At 36.3% G+C, this 20,684-nt stretch overlaps 1 protein-coding gene across 1 annotated transcript in view; it reads right to left on the bottom strand.

The window, feature by feature from the left end:
• The window catches only part of AKAP6 (A-kinase anchoring protein 6), a 488,735-nt gene that overhangs the window by 34,193 nt on the left and 433,858 nt on the right, over positions 1-20,684 (bottom strand). The window lies entirely within an intron of this gene.

Here is a 20,684-nt window from a genome sequence, read left to right as displayed (position 1 = left end):
TAGGATTTGGGTATCATTCTAAGTACCCTTCAGATGAACTCTTTTATGTGCTATCTCCCCCAAATAAACTGTCAGCTCCTTGAGAGCAAGGACAATATCATTTTTTCTATTTGTATCCCCAGTGACTGATCCATAGTAAGTGCTTAATAGATTTTTTTATTCATTCAATCATACATTAATTACTTCTAGCTGTTCCTATTTGATGTCATCTCTAGCCTCCATTCCTTTGCAGAGATGGTTCCACTTGTTTGGAATACATTACAAACTCACTCTCTACCACCCTTTATAAAGCTTCCAAGCGTGAATGAAGGGTCAGTTTCCTTTGTCAAACTTTTTCTGATCCTTCTAGGAGTTAATGTCCTTTCCCTCTTGAAATTATTTTGAATATGCTAGGAATTAATTTATCTGTGGGCACTTTTCCATTCAATTATTAAAATGTAAGCTCTCTGGAGGCAAGAACTTTTTTATTTTGGGTCTTTGTGTCCTCATCACATAGCATACTGCCTTATACGTAACACGTACTTAATAGCAGCACTTTACTATTTTCAAATGGCTTTCTAACAGGACATTCCAAAGAACTGAAACTGTGGACTCCTTGTTGAATTCTTGGGATTGATAATACCACTGCAACTCCATATGCAATTCTAGCTAATTTATTGGGCTTAACTTGTCACCTATAAATGAACATGAAATTTAGTGGTCACTTACAATTAATTGTGGGTGGTCTATAGACACCATCTAAAAGAGTGTCCTGCTTAGCCCATAAAACTTGGTTAGCTTTTCTCTTTTTAGTGAATGGCAAGTTTGTAAGTTTGTACAGCAATGTGATGAAATGTCAGGTTGTCACAAACCTATGAAATCAATTCAGCAAATATTTATCATTTGCCTACCATGAGTAAAGTATCCTGACCAATTATTTTGTCCATTTTTAGGAGGCACTGGGAAAATCTCAGAAAGAATCAGGCTATATTTATTTGGAGCTTTTTGGATGAAGAGTGTGCTTTATAAAGTGAGTTCTTTGCTTGGCTGACTGGCCACCATTTTTTCCCACATCCCCAAGCTCCCCACCCCCAAAATAAAATATCCATCATTTTTCTCCATTATTTAGTAAACCCACTAGATGAGTTGTGACTCCATAAATTTTAGGAACTCATTTATTATGTTGCCTGATCAGAACCCTGCATTTATTTACACAGTGCATCCATAAAACCCAGCTTTCATTAGAGCTGAGGTGGGGAAGTGGAGGCCGGGGGAGGGAGGAATAGTCCTGATCCCTTTGCTGGGGAAGGTGAAGCTAAAGAAGATAATTAACCATGAAACAATAAGGAGGCTTGCTGGGTAAGCAGCAGTGTGAAAACAGTTTCTCCTCACAAAAGAGGGGAAATTAGCTTTCTGGATAAGGGAAAAAAAAAAGAAAGTGTCAGTTTGGAAGACTGAAAAGACTGCCAACACAAGTAGATAGCTTCTATACATCATTAATGCAATTTTTTTAACACTTAAACTCCACAGCTGTCTAAATTTAAATGCATGTAAATGCCATGTGTTATGGGGAGATTAATATGCCATGTTGATTTCCACTCTCCCCCACCCCCCACCCTTTAAACTTCTGGATTTGGCCTCTGTTTCGTTTCACCTACTCTCCTTCCAAGTCTAAAAATGCACCAGCTCCCTCAGCATTGTGTCCTCATTTCCAAAACTCATGTAAACAGAACATCCTGGAGGGAGGCAAATGCGCTCATTATATTTTAACAAACACATTATTTTACATTCTTAATACCGATATTTGAGTAAACAGAAAGGTTGTTTTGATTTTGCTGTTTCACAGAGTAAAGACTTAGGATGCACGTTTCCTTTCAAAACTTCCTTCTACAGCATTAGTGTTCCCTGAAGCAGCCCCATTTTGGCAGAAATTCAGTTCTATGCAGTGCCAAAAGAAATAGAACAAACAAACGCTGCTTAATGCAGCTGGCTAGATAATTTACATATTAGTGCACACCAAACACGAAGACCTGAATATGGATTAGAGCTCCGGTGATGACACAAATGTCATATAGATAAAGAGAAACAAAATTCAACACATTGTTGTTTATTTTACCACTGCTACTGTATAGAAGTGAAGCCCCGAAAGGGGAGGGATTGAGGGTGACTTTTGGAAACAGAAGTCCCTTCAGTAGGTGAAGTAGATTATTCTTGTCTGATGGAGAGAATGGAACAACAACAACAACAAAAAGACACAAATGATTATGGATCTGCTGGTTTCCTATCCCTTCAGAGTGGACTAGTTAAATCAGTTTTAATGTGAGTCCAAACAAATGAGATGCATTAGTGATCTGATAAGAATCAACTCTCTAGAAGCATGCTGGAGTATGTTGTGAGCACTTAATAGATGTTTATTGAGTTGGACAGGGTAGGAGGGGAGACTTCCAGAATTAAAATTTGGCTAATCCTCTCTATTATGGAGGATGTCAAGTCATAAAAATCCATGGTATGATGGTAAAGATAAAGAAAGATGAAATCAAAAGGCTTTTTCTTAGCACACTACTGAAAAACACAGACACACCACCTAAAGTCTTACTGGCAGAAGGAATATCTGGAGCCACTCTCCTAATCCAACCCATGAGAACAAGGTGGGTCCTGAAAGCTTGGTGACTATATCTTGCTTAAACATTCTAGGGATAACCCTGAGGTGCTAGGGCTCTCTTCTAAATAATATAGCTCAGGAGTTCCCACTGATGAGCTTCCTCATGGAATTATCAGTTGATACCAATCATTTGGTCAGATTTAATTAGTTTTTAGAAAGGGGTATTTGCGAAGGCACTTTAATCAGAACGAGAGGTACAAAATATCCCCCTACTCCACACCTCACCTCATCAAAATCAATAACACACTCTTACCAGTGCATGCAGTGTCCAGGGGAAAGTGTGCTCAAGACTCAAGAGCACGTGTGACAAAAAAGGGGAATTGAGACTTCCTGGTTTTCCTTTTGCTGAAGTCCTTTAGATGTTCTTTTTAGTTATGGTATACTTTTTCTGCTAGATTCTTGAAACTTTTTTTTTTTCTCGTTGAGTCTATTAGTCTGATCATGGTTCCTGATGCTAACACACTATCTGAGCTATCTTAGTCTCAAGGACATTGCTAAGATGACGATTAAAAGCTCTAAATCTTCTTGAGTTTCTCATCTAGCCAAGTAGAGAGGGAAGAGACTGAAGCCAGGTCAGGGCTCTTCACCTCCTCTGAGCGATTCATTCTTAGGGGCTTAGTTGAAAGGCTCCCATGCTAAGCAACAGATATGGAATCCTCAGGTTCCAAATTTGCTTGCTATTAAAAAAAAATTAAAACAGAAAAGATGTGAGCAGTTTTTTTCAACCAGTCTACACCTATTCCCAGAATGGCATCAATCTATTGTGTCTAATGGTTTTCAAGAATTTTTCAATTTAGCAGACTTTTTTTTTTGCTTTCAATCCAAAGGTCTAGGCCTCTTTCACATTTAGTTGACATCACTAAATCACAGAGTATTCTCACTTGACAAAAGTATTTATTTTGATATTTAACTTTTTAATGGGGTCAGTTAATTGATAGGATCAACTGACTACCTTATACATGAATATTGTTTGTTTGATATTTAACAATTTCTTTTGAAATGTTCTCAATCTACAGTCTTCTCTCTCCTTGATTTATGTACTTGTTTATAATTATATCTATTCTTAAAATCAAATATATATGTGAAAGCATTAGAGTGCTAATGGAACATGAAGATCTAGTTAACAAGATATTTCTAAGGGTGATAATAGGCTAATGATTGACCATTGCCCATCAATGTTTGAAAACAAACTGTGAAGAGAAAGGAGGAATTCATGTTATTTAACTATAAAGGAGGACTTATTGCCTTTAGTATATGAAAGATTGTGAAGAGAAAGCATCTGAAAGTGTTATCTAACTCCATGGGATCAGAGACAAAATGGGATGTAAAATATTCAAAGAAGAATTCTTGAGTGTAAGAATAATAAACATTGTAATAAGCTATTAATGGAGATCATGGAAACATCATCCCTTGAATTTTTAATAGGAATAATGAACAATTTTGTGGGTAGTCATATATATTATTGCAATTTGATCTTCCTAAAACACCATTTCATCCATTTAATCATGTCACTTGTCTGTTCAAAAACCTTTAATGGCCTCCGGTTTTCTAATCCAAATTCTTTTGTCTAGATACACCCTATCCCTCCAACTTTATTTCCTTTTTTCTGCCAAACATATGCCATCCAATTCGGTCAACTCATTACTTCATAAGTATTCCATGCTTATTCCCACAGTGCTTTGTTAATTCAATTAGATTTACTTAATTTTAATTCAAGTTAGTAAATATATCAAACACCTACAATATGCAAGGTACCGAGCTAGGATAGGTATGAAACGAATTATTTAGTTGTTTCCATAGTGTATGACTCTTTGTGACCCTCTATGGGGTTTTGCTGGCAAAGATAATGGAGTGATTTGCTATTTTCTTCTCCAGTTCATTTTACAGTTGAGGGAAGTCAAGTAAACAGGGTTATGTGACTTGCCCAGGTTAACATAGCAAGTGTCTAAGGTCAGATCTGAACTTAGAGACTTCCTTACTTCAGGCTCAATACTCTTTCTTATCTATTGTGGCACCTAACTGCTTGGTAAGACACACACCCTAACCTAAAGAGGTTTACAATATAAACTAATAGCAGAAAGTTTTAGGTATCTTAAAGGACAGGGGTCAGCAATCTTTTTGGCTGTGAGAGCCATAAACACCACATTTTTTAAAATGTAATTTCATGAGAGCCGTACAGTGCTCACAGTGCGCGCTTCTGTAACAGCGTCTGAAAAAAAAAATTGACTTTATGGCTCCTGCAGAAAGAGCCATATCTGGCCCTCAAAAGAGCCAGATATGGCTCGAGAGCCACATGTTGCCGACCACTGTTAAAGGAGTTCCAGAGAAATTTGAGGAAGAAGACATAACTTTCATTTTCAAGGGTCAGGAAAGAGGTTAGTTGAGTTATGCAAAGAAAGAAGAAAGATGAAGATGGGAAAGAAGGTGAAGGTGTGTGTGTGTGTGTGTGTGTGTGTGTATGAGAGAGAGAGAGAGAGAGAGAGAGAGAGAGAGAGAGAGAGAGAGAGAGAGAGAGAGAGAGAGAGAGAGAGAGAGATGTCACTAATAGGCATTTTATTCCTGGAACAGAAAATGAAGTGAGCAAATGCATTGAAATGGAAGAGGGCAGGATTTGTATGAGGGATGGAAAGTGGTACTGTATGTTTATAGGGCTAATTCACTGTCATCTACTCTATTTGGATCACATCTGTAAGATTCTGTAGTTCTGGATGTCACATTTTTGGAAGGATATGAATAGGTTGGAAAAAGCCCAGAGGAGTGTAATCAAGGTGGTGAAGGGCTTCAAATTCATGCCATGTGAGGATTAGTGAAAGAACCTGGAAATATTTAATGGAGAAAAGAAAATTCAGAGAGGTCTTTTAAGTATCTGAAAGTTTTTAAAGACCTTCACAACCTGATTCCAACTTAACTTTCCAGGCTTGTTGTATATTATTGGCCCTCCCAAACTCCAATCCAGCCAAATTGTCCTTTTTTTCAGTTCCACAGATAAGATACTTCATTTTTAGAATTTTTGCCTTCACACTAGCCACCCTCTCTTCCACACGCCCCCAATCTGGAATGCTCTTGTGCTCACATTCTGTCTGTCTGCCTGTATCATTCTTTTCCTATAAGATTCAGCTGGTACACTACCTTCTCCATGAAAATTTTCCTGATTATCCCTGACTGTTAGTGCCCTCCTCAAGCTATTCTGTACTTAACTACTTTGAATTTATTTTCTTTATATTTATTTTGTGTGCACGAATACATACACATATGCAATTCTGAATTGTCTGAATTGGTTGTCTCCTCTTTTGGAATGGCAGCTCCTTGACATTAAGGATTGTTTCATTCTTTGTATTTGTAGTTCCAAGGCTCGGAAAGTTTCTGGTACATAATAGGTACTTAACAAATGATTACTGATTGCTTAAAAAAAGTCTAGAGTTGTTCTACTTGTCCTCAGAAGTCAGAACTAGGAGTAATAGGTAGAAATTTCAGAGAGGCTTATATTGGTTTGATGTTAGGGGAAACTCCCCAATCATGAGAGCTATTTAAAAGTGAAATAGGCAGCCTTGTGAGGAAGTTAAGAGTTTCCCTTGTTGGAGATATTCAAGGAAAGGCTAGAGGACCATTTGTTGGAGAGATAATAGATTCTCTTTTGGGTCTAACTAGTGGTCTTAAATTACATGAGTTTGCAATGTATTTTGAGGACGGAGAAGATAGTGTGGGAGGAGTGAATTCTGATTGTGAAGAGCCTTAAATGCCAAGGTAAGTTTATTCTTTATTCAGTAGGCAATGAGAAAAAAACTGGTAGGTTTTTTGTCTTCTTAAAAAAATGTTATTTGTTAACAAGAGTAACTGATTAGAAAAGTGCAATAAGGTGCTACAAAAGTCAGCAATGTGGAACATGGAATGAAAATAGGAGATCAGAGCCAAGAAGGCTGCTTAGGAAGCCAATCAAGAAGAGATATGCATCTGAAATATGGTAACTGCAGTAGACATGGAAGGAAGAAAGGAATTGGATATGAAAGATATTATGGAAGAAGAATTGATAAGGTTTGGCAACTGATTTAATGTAGCAAGTGACATGAATGGAGAGCTAAAGATGGCTCTGAAGGAATAAAACTGAGTTACTATAAGGATTTTGGTGCCATCAAGTGAAACAGATAATTTAGGATGGAGGAAAGCCATTTTATTTGGGAGAAGAAAATTAGTTTAGCTTTAGTCATACTGTGTTGTATGTGTTGGAAACAATTTGCAAATATGGAACTAGAATTCTCTGAAAAAAATTGAGAATGGAGGTGAAACTTTTGGAATAATCTACCAATAAAAGGTAATAGTTGAAGACATTGTCATGATAAAGGAGATTACTAAAGGAGATAATATGCTAGGAGAAGAAGACCTGGGATAGAACCTTGATAGTCATCCATATTTAAGATAAGTGGATAAAGAGTATGTAAAAGAGAAAGAGAAGGAGTAGTCATCCATATTTAAAATCTAGAAGAGGATAAAAAAAGAGGATCTAAAAAAAGGGAAAGAGAAGGAAGGTCCAAGGAGATCCATAAGAGTTCAGTGTCTTAGAAGCCAATAGGAAGTTCCATATTGTTATTTGATATTTTCTTCATCTGTAACCCTCCTAGTTTAAAGTATACAAATCTTTCAAAGCCTAGTTAAAATATTACTTTACTTATGATATCTTCCTATGTTACTTTTGTTCTCCTTTGCATCTCATTTTGAAGTTACATAAAATTTATAGTTTCAAACATACAATTTAATTGTTAATTATGCTTATTCTTATATATTGTTCAACATTGTTTCTTATATTTTAGTATTATATCCCCAAATGACCTATAAACTTTTAATGGGAAAAATCATATCCTATACTACTTCTTTATCCTTCCACAGAATCTTGAACAGGACTTTGGAAATAGTAGGTGTCCCATAAACATTTCCTTAATTTCTGCTTGAAGACAGAAGGTTGAGTGTGGCCTAGTGATCCTATTTATTAGCATATACTAATAAATTGCCTTTGCAAATGACTTATAGTAATATCAGTACAATACTTGCCTAAAACAAACAAAAAACAATATATTTAGTGAGACTAAGCATAAAGAAAATCAGAGCTGTGTCAGATTTCTATTTTGTATTAAGTTCAGAGAGAGACTAAAGAGATAAACTTTGGACAATTCTTGCTGCTCCACTTGGGTCCACAAAGTGGCAGAGCAGGTAGAACATGGAGGATTCCTTTCAGAAATATTTTGGGAAAATGTGAACAAGAATCACAGCTGATGAGAAGGATGGGATCATTCTTTGAATCCGTAACCTTGAACAATGCCCAGCGCAGACTAGACATTTAACAATTGTTTGCTTGGTTGATTTGAACTATTGGAAGTAATGTCCATATGTCCATTCCAGTAAGATCACAGATCCACTGAAGTACTTAAATATTATATTTTTATTTGGCAGCACTCTTATTTCTTTGGGGCTCTATATCTATGGCCTTGTCATAATTTGCACAGTTGCATTGTCATACAAAATCAAATATTATATTTGTTTTGTTTTGTTTTTTGCTAGGTCAAGAGATTTTTACTTAATTTTGATTTTATTTTCCTGGTTAAATAAATGAGCAACTTTTATAATATCATTGAAAAAACTTGGCAATTGTGTTAGAAAACTTTAAAGAGAGTTCAGGTAAAGCTAAAAAATAAAGGGCTAAATGCTAGGCCTGAATAATACCAGAGCTAAAGTACAATCCATTCTGTCATAAAGAGAACAAGAAATTATGGACTGTCATTTCTGGTTAAGTTTTTCTTTTTGTTTGTGTAATTAGGATTTGGGACTCCCTCTCCCAGTATCCCATTTATGTATCTACATTACATGCTACAAAGGGAAGATATAAGTTTTGTGTGGCTCCACCCTCGCTCTCTTCTCAGGAAACATGACTTTAGAGGTTGGGTGAGAGTCAGACAGGAATTTTACCCACGTGTTCTTTACTTAGGCTTTCTAATTTTGTTCTTTTTATTTCTTCTACTTCAAGTGATTATTAATAAATCTTATAAAATATTATACTTGGAGTTATTGGATATTAATTTAAATCTTAACATGTTCAAGATGTCCATTAGGTCACAGTCAAGGTGCTGATATTGGGACTGATCACCTTTCATCTCTAGATAAATAGAGTTTTATTTCTCAGTTACAATATAAAACCTTCATCTTCTGCTTGGTGGCCTGGGGTAGATAAATTTATCTGTGGCCCAGCACTGAATGAGAAAAGAAAAATAGAAGAAAAGGGAATGAAGAGAGGGAAAATGGAATAAGAGAGAAATGTGACCCAAGAATGAGGAAATATACAGCCTGGAGTAGTTAATAACCATTCAAAACTAGGGAAAAAAGAACTTAGCTACCCAAAATAAAAAATATCAATGCTTTCCCTCCCTCTTATCTATAATCCCATTTCGATCTTCCCAGTTCAAATAACAATCCTTTCATGTATCTGAAACCCAATAAAATAGATGTCTTGTTACATAAACTATGTTTCTTGAAGGTGAGGCTCAAGCCTATGCTGATATCTTTTTGCTTATAGTGTGTAGGTATCTTATAAAATCAGAGCCATGCATTCCAGGAAGTGAAGTTATGTAGATGATAAAGGAGAATAAGAATAGCAAAGGATATTAAAAGGAAAAAAATTACTTTCTTACCAATAAATAGCTATTGAATATGCTTTATGGCATCTAAGGATGGGTAGGAAATACTCTAAAGGAGAAGTGAGCCACTTTTGATTTACTTTGAGTTTCTTTTTTAAAAAAAATCTCTCTTGTAAGTAATTAAGTGCAAGTAATTACATAATTACTTGATTATGTAGCAGCACTAAAATTTTACAGGAGTTTTCTAGTTAAACTCTAGCTTTATAAAAATAATTGCCTTAGTCAAATTCATTTACTAAATGAAGCAATTCATCCTGGTGGGTTTCATTTTGTTTCTTAGTTTTAAGACAGATCTCTATATATGAACAGGTGACAACCATTAAACGTGATGTCCAAAGGATCAGACTTGAAATATAACAGCTCAGAGATATCATTGAAAATGAGATTTTTTTTTCCTCATATGAATATGGACACACACTCCCTACTTTTTTGGACCAAAGTAGTGATTTCCTAATGAGGAAACATCCACTTACCAATATGGATCAGTATCTATTCTGCAACTTAGTGTCTTAGCGTCTTGCTTGAGGCATTGAGATGTTCAGTGTTTTATCCACGGCCATAAAGTCTGTATATGGCAGAGACGGGATTTCCTGCTGACTCCAAGGCTGACACTCTATGACTCCAACCTGTATGTCTTTTTTTTTTTTGATGTGTTTGCATTATTCCTATGTCTTTATCATGTATATTTGTGTGTCTGCCTATTTATTTATGTGAATATCCATATATATATTTATTTGGGGATGAAATATAGGATTATTTTTTGTTAATATTTTGCAATCCCAATTCAGAAGAGAGTGTAAGCCACAAACTTCAGTAACTAACTTAAAATGATGACTGAGCGTATTAAGCATGCCTTTCCTCCCCCTCGCCCCAAGTTACATGGTGAAAAACACTTTTGTAAGAGAGAACTGATTAATAACCCTAAAACAGCTCTCTAAGAAGCATCTTCATTTGTATTTCCCTAACGTTATAAATGATGAGAGTGGAGATATAATTTTGGCAGCGGAATAGTATTATAATTATTTTGTTTTTGAAAATGCATCAGAACCGAATGAATGCATGAGAGGTAGGGGGAGTGAGAGAAGAGAGAAGATGAGATTGACAAACCAGTGTTTCATGTACTTCTGCTTCTAAGAAATAAGCACCCAAGGAACAAGCTCGGGGAACATGAAGAGGGTTGTCTTTTTTTTTTTCTTTTACTTAAAGTGAGCTGTCTCACCATTGCAAATTTTCCCAAGTTCTTAGAACTCTAATTAAAATGTGGTAATTGGTTATGTTACCTCAATTACCATGATGCATGGACATTGATGAAAAGTGACAGCAATTGAATCCCTTGGGTGTTATACCCTGGGGCCATCCCATTTATCGTGGCCTTATTATTTTCAATTATGTGGCTGGATGTAGAGCATACTTCCAAAGCCAGTATGAGTGCAGGGTTTTTCTGGACACACAATTCTGTGTTCTATACTAGGGCACTCGAGTGACAGGGTAAGAGGGAAAAAAGAAAAAAAAAAAAACCACTTCGGTGAAGAACAGAAACACGAAAACTACTAAGGATTCAAAGACGGGGATATTTTCCATATACCCAACAAGACTGAGACAATCTCAAAGGAACCCAGATGATGTTTTTGCTTAAAATCTTGGTTTTTAACAACATAAAAGCTGACACTTTAATTTGGGAACTTTTTCTAATGATGAATAATTGCTGATAACTAAGAAAAATTACTTTAGAATTTATCAGAAGAATTATCTCAGTACTATGTCAGCGGACAAAACTGAGTACTACTCCAAGTTAGTTAAAATGGGCAAAATTTTTCTGCTCTGCGGATCTCTGGTCTGCTAAGCACAGCTCATATTGTATAATTGGGAGCACTTATATGCACAGAATATTTGACCAGTGGAAAATATACAGAAAACAAGCAGAATATTTTCTGGGTTAAATAGCTCTATTTTTTTTTTCAGTATATAAGCACCCAAACTAGAGATGGTAGGGTTTGAAAGACTCTGGTGAGGTATTCTGCTACTAACAGAACTTTGTAATTAATTCTCAAGTATGACTGTGCCAGACCTATTACTAATGCTAATGATGATTGCTTTTCTGCTATTTCGTAAATGTCTATAGCATTGTAGGGCCTATATAAAGCATAAACAAGAAAAATAAAATAAAGTGCAATTTCGGTTTTCTGGGTATTTAGACATACACTGTACCTATTCATATCATTGGGGAGAGAGAAAGAGAGAATGACACCTAGAGATCAAAGTTATCCTCCTCATTTTTCATCTGAGAAAACTATAACCTCAAAAAATTAGTGACTTGCCTAAGGTCTTACAATTAGTTAGTGGCCAGTGTTAGAACTAAAACCTTCAGACTCCCAATCATGAAATGGCTCATTGTTCCATTCAACCCTGTTTTGTTGTTCCTACCAATACTATTTTAAAATATACTTGCAACTTGTATGTTTAATTATAAGTTGTCACTTTTTATTTTCGTGTGTGTATTTACATATAAGTATATATATGTTTATGTTATATACAATGTAAATGTATTTAATGGTGCAAATTAATATTGTTTAATATATTAATGTTGTAATTAGTATTACTATATTAAATTCATATACATATATAAATATAGTAATATATGTACACATATCTTACTTATGGAAAGGTTACTTATTTGGTAACTTTGGATATTCTGAACATTTCTTTGAACTTACAAAGGTGTCTTCTGAGTAGTCAAAATAGAAATCAGAAAGTCCATCAATCAACCTGCATTTATAAAGTTCTTTAATAATTAAGCCCTTATTAATGTTCTAGGCATTAGACTAGACACTATGGATTCAAAATAAAGAATACAATATTCCCAGCTCTCAAAAGCTTACAGTCTACATAGGGGAGACAACAGTATACTTATAAGTACATAAAAGATTTGTTATTTATTGTTCATTCATTTTAGATCATGTCCAATTCTTTATGATCTAATTTTAGGTTTTCTTGGCAAAGATACTAGAATGGTTGCTATTTCCTTTTCCAGCTCATTTCATAGATGAGAAACTGGGGCAAATAGAGCTAAGTGACTTATCCAGGGTCACACAACTAGTAAGTGTCTGAAGTCGGATTTGAACTCATGAAGATGAGTCTTCCTGATTCCAAGACTAGTGCTCTATCCATTTCGCCACCAAGCTGCCCCCATAAAACAAAGGTGGGAGGTAATTTTGGAGGTAAGGCACTAGCATCTGCATATATCCAGAAAGGCTTTATACAGAAGGTATTATTTACTGTAATTCTTGAAAAGAACTAGGGATTTCAAGAGGTATTGATAAAGGAGGAAATCTGTTCAGGCTTGGGAGATTAAGGGGGTGGGATGGTACAGATAACACAAAATCAAAGAGAAGGACAACTAAGTGTCAGGTAGGAAGAGCAATGAGAAGGCTAGTTTGGTTGGATTGCAGTGGACGAGAAGGGCAAGAAATAATTTGTAACAAGGTTGGAAAGGTAGGTAAGGGTCAAGTTTTAAAGGCTTTTAAATGCCTAACAGAGAAGTTTATATTTGATCCTTGAAGAAATATGGAGCCACTAGAGTTTATTGTGCATGGGAGTGACATGGTCAGACTTGTGTCCTTTACAAAAATCATTTCCCATTTTGAGTAGAAGATGGATTGGAAAAGGAGAGACTTGGGACAATTAAAATAAAAATGAGGACACAATTGTATGAGTGAACAAAAGGCAATAAATTTGAGAGATGTAGTTGGAGCTATGAAAGGCATATCTTATACAAGAGTTCATTTGGGTTTTTAGTTTTTTTTTTTACTCAGATACAACTTTTACGAGCATTGTTCAACTAAACAATGCCTATTGTGAGCAGCAATGTGGCACAGTGGAGAGGGTGCTATGCCTGAAGTTAGGAAAGTTCCTCTTTCTAGGTTCAAATCTGGTCTCAGACACTTATTAGCTATGGGACCCTGGAAAAATCACTTAATCCTGTAAGTCTCAGTTTCCTCACCTGTAAAATGATCTGGAGAGGGAAATGGAAAACCACTTTAGTATCTTCATCAAGAAAACCCCAAATTGGATCATGAAAAGTCAGACCTGACTGAAATGGACTAAATAACAAAATTGTGTACATGTCACTGTTAGGTACTACTTCCCCTTATAATAGCATAGGAATGGTAGGACTTAAAAACAAACAAAAAAAATAGCATGATTTCAGGTAGGATATGGCAGAGGAAAAGGAAGGACCCAGAGAAAGCATCATTAGAAGTAGGAGAGTAGGATCACTTTCATCTGGAGGATCAAGGCAGGCTTCCTGGGGAAAATGGCCCTTAACTTGGGCCTTAAAGAAAGAAAAGGCTATCAGTATATAGAGATGGAGAAAGAGTTCATCATATTTTAAGCCAGCAATCTTAAAAAAATGTTATGCTGGTTAAAAATATAGAAAATCAGATTAATGGAACAGACTAAGTAAGTAAGAATCAGAAGTAATGAATTTCAGGAGCCCAGTGATTAATAAACTGAAATACATAAACTACTTGGGGAAGAACTCACCATTTGATAAGACTAGAAAACTGGAAAAGTTTATAAAAAAAAAAGGTGGAGAAGGTCTTTCAATGGCCTCATACCATTAACTATAATAAGTTCCAAGTGAATACATGATTTAAATGTAAAAATGTCATGATGATAATAATAATAATAGCTAACATTTATATAGTATCCTTTTAAAAATTTAAAACATTTACCTTCTGTCTTAGAATCAATAAGTTATTGATTCTAATGCAGAAGAGTGGTTAGGGCTAGACAATTGGGGTTAAATGACTTGCTCAGGGTCATATAGCTAGGAAGCATCTGAAGACAAATTTTAACCCAGGTCCTTCTTACTCTAGGCCTAACCCTCTATCCACTGCTTTTATATAGTACCTTCTGTGTGCTAGGCATTATGCTAACAGTTTTACAATTATTATCTCATTTGATCCTCTCAACAACTTTCGGAGATAGATGCTATTAATATTCCCCATTTTATAGTGAGGGAAACTGAGGTAAATAAGCCAAGTGACTTACCCAAGGTCACCCAGCTAGTAAGTATCTGAGACTATATTTGAACTAAAGTCTTCTTAACTCCAGGACCAGCATTCTATCCCCTTTCCACCTACCTGCTTGCTAGAGGTTTGGAGGAAAATAGATCAGAACATCTTTTACAAATCTGGCTAGGAAGAGAACTCTAAACCAAATAAGAGCTGGATATCAAAACGATCATTGAACCATAGTTCCAGAGCCAGAAATGACCTTAAAGATGATGAGAAAAGAATGAAGATAAATAATATTTCTGTAACTAAGAACTCCTTGTATCATTCTTTAGATCTGACTAGGTTTCTGGCCAGCATAACCTAGGTCCTTAGCTAAAAGTCTCTAAAAAGCAGGTAGAGGTAGTTCACAGGGCTAGGTTCAAACAATACAATATGTTTTTTCCCCAGTTCTCACAAATGAATGAAGTTTTTTCACAATATAGATATTTAACCAGACCCATAATTGAGTAGAAAGGAAATTGAATTAGCTCTAGAACTGAGTCAAAAAATGGAGTCCACATGATTCAGTCATTTCCCACAATTAAACACTTGCTCTCCTAATCCCCCAATTCCCTTAAATTGGACTAGAGAGGAGATGGAGCAAAGACTAGCTATGAAATGGAGTTGGTTTGGTGGAAGAATGAAAAAAACAACAATTGTTTTGTCTCGTGAATACTGATTCTCTCCTGTGCTTCCATATGTATTTGCCTCCATCTTGTTTTTCTATAAATCATCCATGGGAATCTACATGGTATAAATTATCTATTGTTGCATAAATGCAGGTAGATACAATTAATCAATATCCCTCAATTCTGAGAATAGAAATATCCCCAAATCTACTCCTCCTCCCCCTAACTCAACCAAAATTCCTTCCGCCTCCCATTTTTTCCCCCTTAGGAAGTCATGCTTAGAGCCTTTGTACTCCCCAATCCAGAACAAGTTATCCAGTACTCTGCAAAAATGGCATCCCAGAGATTCCTTGGCCAAGTTTGTCCTGCAGCCCTGGAAGGATGTGTTTACCCCTGGCTCCTGGGAAGCTTTCATGGTCAAAAATATTGTGACCAAATTAGGAATATGTCTTAATGAATTAATCATTAAACCTCACGAGCAGTACATGGATGCTTTCTATTGGGTGATTGATTGGGAAGAAATGATCTTTGTTTCCAGCCTGGTAGGACTCCTAGAGAAACATTTCTTTCCTAAATGGCTTCAGGTTCTCTGCTCCTGGCTCAGTGAAGTCCAAATTATGAAGAGATCGCCAAGTAGTACCTGGGCTGGAAGTCCATGTTCTCAGACCAGGTTTCAGCACATCCATCCATCAAGGACAGATTTAATGAAGCACTTGATACCATGAACGGGGCTGTGTCTTCCAATGTCAGGGCCTATATGCGGCCAGGAGCTCGGGAGAACATCACCTATCTTACTCACACAGAGTGGAGGAAAAACTTCTAGTATGAGGCCATGCAGGAACCCCAAGAAGCAGAGAAACTTCTAGTATGAGGCCATGCAGGAACCCCGAGAAGCAGAGAACATGGCCCAGAGTGGCATAAGCATGGTGGCCACCTCTGTGCTCGTGAACTTCAAAGACTTCATTCAAACAAAGGCTGAAGAACATAACATTGTTTTCATGCCTGTTACTGGGAAAAGGCACAAAAGGAAATAACTATAAACTTTTGGGCAGATTGTAGTCTACATTGTTTGGGGTGTTTGTTATGTTTGTGCAAGGGGAGAAGACTTGGATGCCAACATCCCTCCAAAGTCTGATTGATATGGCAAAGTAGGGCATGACTTCTGATTTATAAAAAGGATGTATTAAAGGCTTTTAAAAAACTTTCCCTCAATTATAAATCAGATAATCTAACTTCATATCCTGAGCTGCATCCTACTTAACCATTTTCTTATAATTAACTGGCCTTATGTAATTGTTTTTAATGTATAAAAGTCTATCTCCCCCTGTAATCAGGGGGCAGCCCTGAACTGAGAAAAGGATATGGCCAAGATCTGTTAGGCAATTGGCATGCATTAGTTAATAAATCAATATGCTGGGAAGCCGGAACCTTTATTTCCTCAGTCATTTCATTCACCCACCACAGAGGCCAGCTATTCAACTCCCTCATTTTACAGATGAGGAAACTGAGACCAAAGGAGATTGTCACTAACCTAAGATCTCATAGATAGTAAGCACCAAAGTATATGTTTTAAACTCAAGTCCTCTGAATCCATTGCTTTTTCTCATGCTTCTTATTCTTCCTTTGACCACATGTATTTGAAAAGCTTTTTTACACACCTAAAATCAATATAGCAAAACCAAGAGGAAAAGCTCAGAAAATCTTTGCATCACATGTTTCTGATAATGGACTGATAATTTAGAAATACAGGAGATCAAAACAAATATCTAAGACCAAAGGCATACCACAATGGATTATGCACAAATAGTTCACAAGAAAAAATGCAAATTATTTACACCCACATGAAAGACTGCTGAAAATCACTTAACAATAAGAGAAATACAAATTAAAACACCTCTGCTTTTCATCTCACACTCCACAAATTGGTAAATATTGCAAAACATGGAAAGAGTCAATTTGGAGTAGATGTGGTAAGGTAGGCACAATGACAAACTGATAACAGAGCTGCGAAGTAATCTAACTATTTGGGGAAGGGGCGGGGAATTGGAATTCTGCATAGGTAGTCACTAAAATGTCCATACCTTTTTACTTAATGATGTCACTGCTAGGTCTAAACACAAGGGAGGTGAAAGACAAACAATAAAGAAGGTTTCTATAATCCAAAACGTTCCCTACAACACTTGTCATACGAAATAATTGGTTGTAAATAGAAATATAATATAGAAATAATAAAGGTTAAGTCTATCAATTGGGGGATGATTAAATAAACTATGGTACGTGAATATGATGGGATATTACTATGCCATAAGAAAGACTGAATATGAATAATTCAGAGAATATATGGGAAGACCAATATAAACTGATGCAGAGTGAAAGAAATAGAACCAGGAAAACCATAAATGACTACAACAATATAAATGGGAATTTCATTAAAAGGCCAGGAAATGCTATGTCCTGTAAAAGGCTGGGAAAATATATCTTCCTCTTTTCTTCCTTACAGAAGTAGGGAACTAGGGGTTTGAATAACTGCATATATTTTTGTAGATATGGTAAATCTTTGTTTTGAATCTCTGTTACAAGATAAAGTCTGCCAGGTAAGGTAAAAGGGAGAAATATATTTGAAAATGAATGTGATATTAAAGAATAAAATGCCAATATTTTTAAAAAGAAAGAAAATGGAGGGAAAAATATAGGAAGGAAAAGAATAATTACGTACAGATGAGAAAACTGAGATTCAGAGAAATTAAGGGATTTGTCCAGAAAATTTTAAAACTATTTGATCGGAAGTGGGATTTTAACTCAGGCTGATCTTGACCATCTACTAAACAAATCCATCTCCTAATACTATAATTAGATAATTTTTATCTGATTATTGCCTCTGACAAGCTGACTATTTTATTCTTTCTTGCCTTCCTATCTTTATCTGCAAAATGAAAAGATAAGCTAAATGACCTCTAAGATCTCTTCCAGGTTAAAACATTTTGTGATTCTATTTTGTTGTTGTCCAGTTGTTTTCAGTCACATCAGACTCTTTGGGACCCATTTGGGGTTTTCTTGACAAAACTCCTGGAGTGGTTTGCCATTTCCTTCTCCAGCTCTTTTTACAGTTGAAGAAATGTAGGCAAACAGAGATAAGTGACTTACCCAGGGTCATATAATTAATATGTGTCTGAAGCCAGATTTAAACTCAGGAAGATGAGTCTTCCTGACTCCAGGAGCAGCATTCATTCACTGTACCTTCTAACTGTTCCGTAATTCTGTGAGACAAATGAAATCATTTCTCTTCTCAAAATCATTCCGCATAAGAATTACCATCAACTTAGCATCTTCAACCAAAGACCAGGGCAAAACTCTGCTGTTTCTTAATAGAGAAGAAAATCAGGAATATATAACTTAGTCCTGCAAAGCCAACTTGAAGTTCATCCCATGGAATCTTGTCGGAAAATAGGATGAGATATTTCAGACTCCATTGAAACACAGACATTAAACAGTCTTTAGTTCAATGCCTTGGACTTGCCATATCCTAGAAATGCATTCCATTCCCAAGTCTAATCCATCTTTACAGTGGCTCCCTATTCAATTTAGCCCACAAGGATTTATTTCCAAACACCACCACTCTTTAGCTCACATAGCAGCTTCTTGCCTGGAAAACAACAACAACCAAAGAATCAATGTTGTTCTTGTCACAGTTACTAACTGATGCTAAGTTGTATTAGGACCTCGAAAGTCAGAGCTTCAGGGGTTTCCCCTGCTGAGGCTTGCCCTTATTGCAGAAATGATACACAAAGCTCCCCTCTCAGAGACAATTCTAATCTCTAGTCTTCAGAGAGCTACTCCTGCCTCCTTTCCATCTTTTTATTTTCTTCTGAATCCCAAAAGAAATCCAGTTTTGCTTCCCTGAAGCAAGGCGAATGCTAAGAAAATCAGACTCTGGAATTAACATTCGAGGCTTCACAGAGCTATATTTGGTTTCTGTTTCAGGCATTTAATAACCATTGCCATAGATATAAACTACAACCCCAGAGAGAAAACAACCTTTCCTGTCCCTCACTCCTCCTAAAAGGCACCCGACACAATAACTATGTAGTTTCATAACAGGTGGTCTCAAGAAAACATAATGGATTCTATAATTATTGGTAATAACTTGAAAATCATAGACAATTTGACAACTTTAGCTTAGAACAACTAAACAGCACTCTAGAGGCTAATATTGCACTCTCTAGACTCAGGGTAGCTATATAAGAAGAGGGAGCTTAAAAAACCAACTAATTCATTGCCCCTTCTGTTCCTAGTCCCTGATGCCAAACATACCAGACAACAAATATTAGGGCACTATTAAAAATGGAATTCAGAGAAGACTTCACTTTGCCATGTGTAATGCAAGGTGGCTAACAGAACCCACTCAGATTACCTTATTTACTTCTTGATAACACATGATAGCATTTTTCCTTTTGTTTGCTAGAAAATGAGAATTTCTAGAATCCCCAGCTTTCCCACTAATATAGAACTAGGGATCTACAATGTTTCCTTTTTTATTTATTCAGTTTTTTTTTCAAACATAAGGTTGGACCTTCTACAAATAGAATACTGTCACTAAGACATTGAATAAAAAACATGGAATAGTGGAAAGGGTGAAGGCTTGGGCTCAAAGTCCCTCTCAGATACTTGCTCCCCTGTTTAATCTTGGGCAAATCTCTTAACCTTTCTCAGCCCATTTCTTCAATCATAAATTGGAGAGAATTTGGTGGTGTTCTTCAGTCGCTTTGGTCATGTCAGATTCTTTGTGAACCCATTTAGGATTTTCGTGGCAAAGGAATTGAAGTGGTTTGCCATTCTTTCTCCAGCTCATTTTACAGATGAGGTAAACTGAAGCAAACAGGGTTTAAGTGACTTGCCCAGGGTCACACAGCTGGTAAGTGTCTAGGGACAGATTTGAACTCAGAAAGATTTGTCTTCCTGACATCAAGCTTGGCAGTCTATCCACTGTGCTACTAAACTTCCCCTCAACAGCGAAGATAACAGCACCTCTTCCAGGGTTGTTGTGAGGATCCAGTGAGATCAAATATACACGGCATTTTGCAAACCTTAGATATAAATAAATGTACATATTCTACTCTATCCCACAGTCACACTCATAGTCACAGGTGATCCCTTCTTTTCCATAGGTCAATGACAGTAATAGTAAAGATGGGTAATAACGACACTTCTGCATTAACTTCAAAAGAATCATTTCTTCCAAGATTGAACTGAAACTTCTTCTCCGAGCAAATGTGGCAATGTGACACTGTCACATAGCTGCCCCAGGTGGGAAATAAAGGAGGATTGGTGTCTAAATCAAAGCGCACCCACATCATGTAATGAAAAGGTAAACACTACTTTATTTCAAGAAAATATGCACTGCCCCATATGCTCAGGAAGTACAGATCCAGCTCCTAGCAAAATATTCATGGGGTCTTGTATGATTAACAGATACTCTGGGCAAGGGGTGATTTAAAGAATTGAGTAAATTAATGGTTTGCTTTGGTGAGGTTCAATAAAAATCTGTGTGCTATTAAAAACAGGGCATCGAGACATACTAAGATGCATCTTATTAGTCAGGCAGATCTGAGCCCGGTGCGGGGGAGGAACGAGCTTCCTTTTCTGATTGGACAGAAGTGCACCTTCAGTTAGCAAAGCT

Source organism: Gracilinanus agilis, chromosome 2, assembly GCF_016433145.1.
Source record: "Gracilinanus agilis isolate LMUSP501 chromosome 2, AgileGrace, whole genome shotgun sequence".
NCBI lineage: Eukaryota > Metazoa > Chordata > Mammalia > Didelphimorphia > Didelphidae > Gracilinanus > Gracilinanus agilis.
The sequence above is the reverse complement of the archived record's forward strand: the minus strand, read 5'-3'. Positions and strand labels throughout refer to the sequence as shown.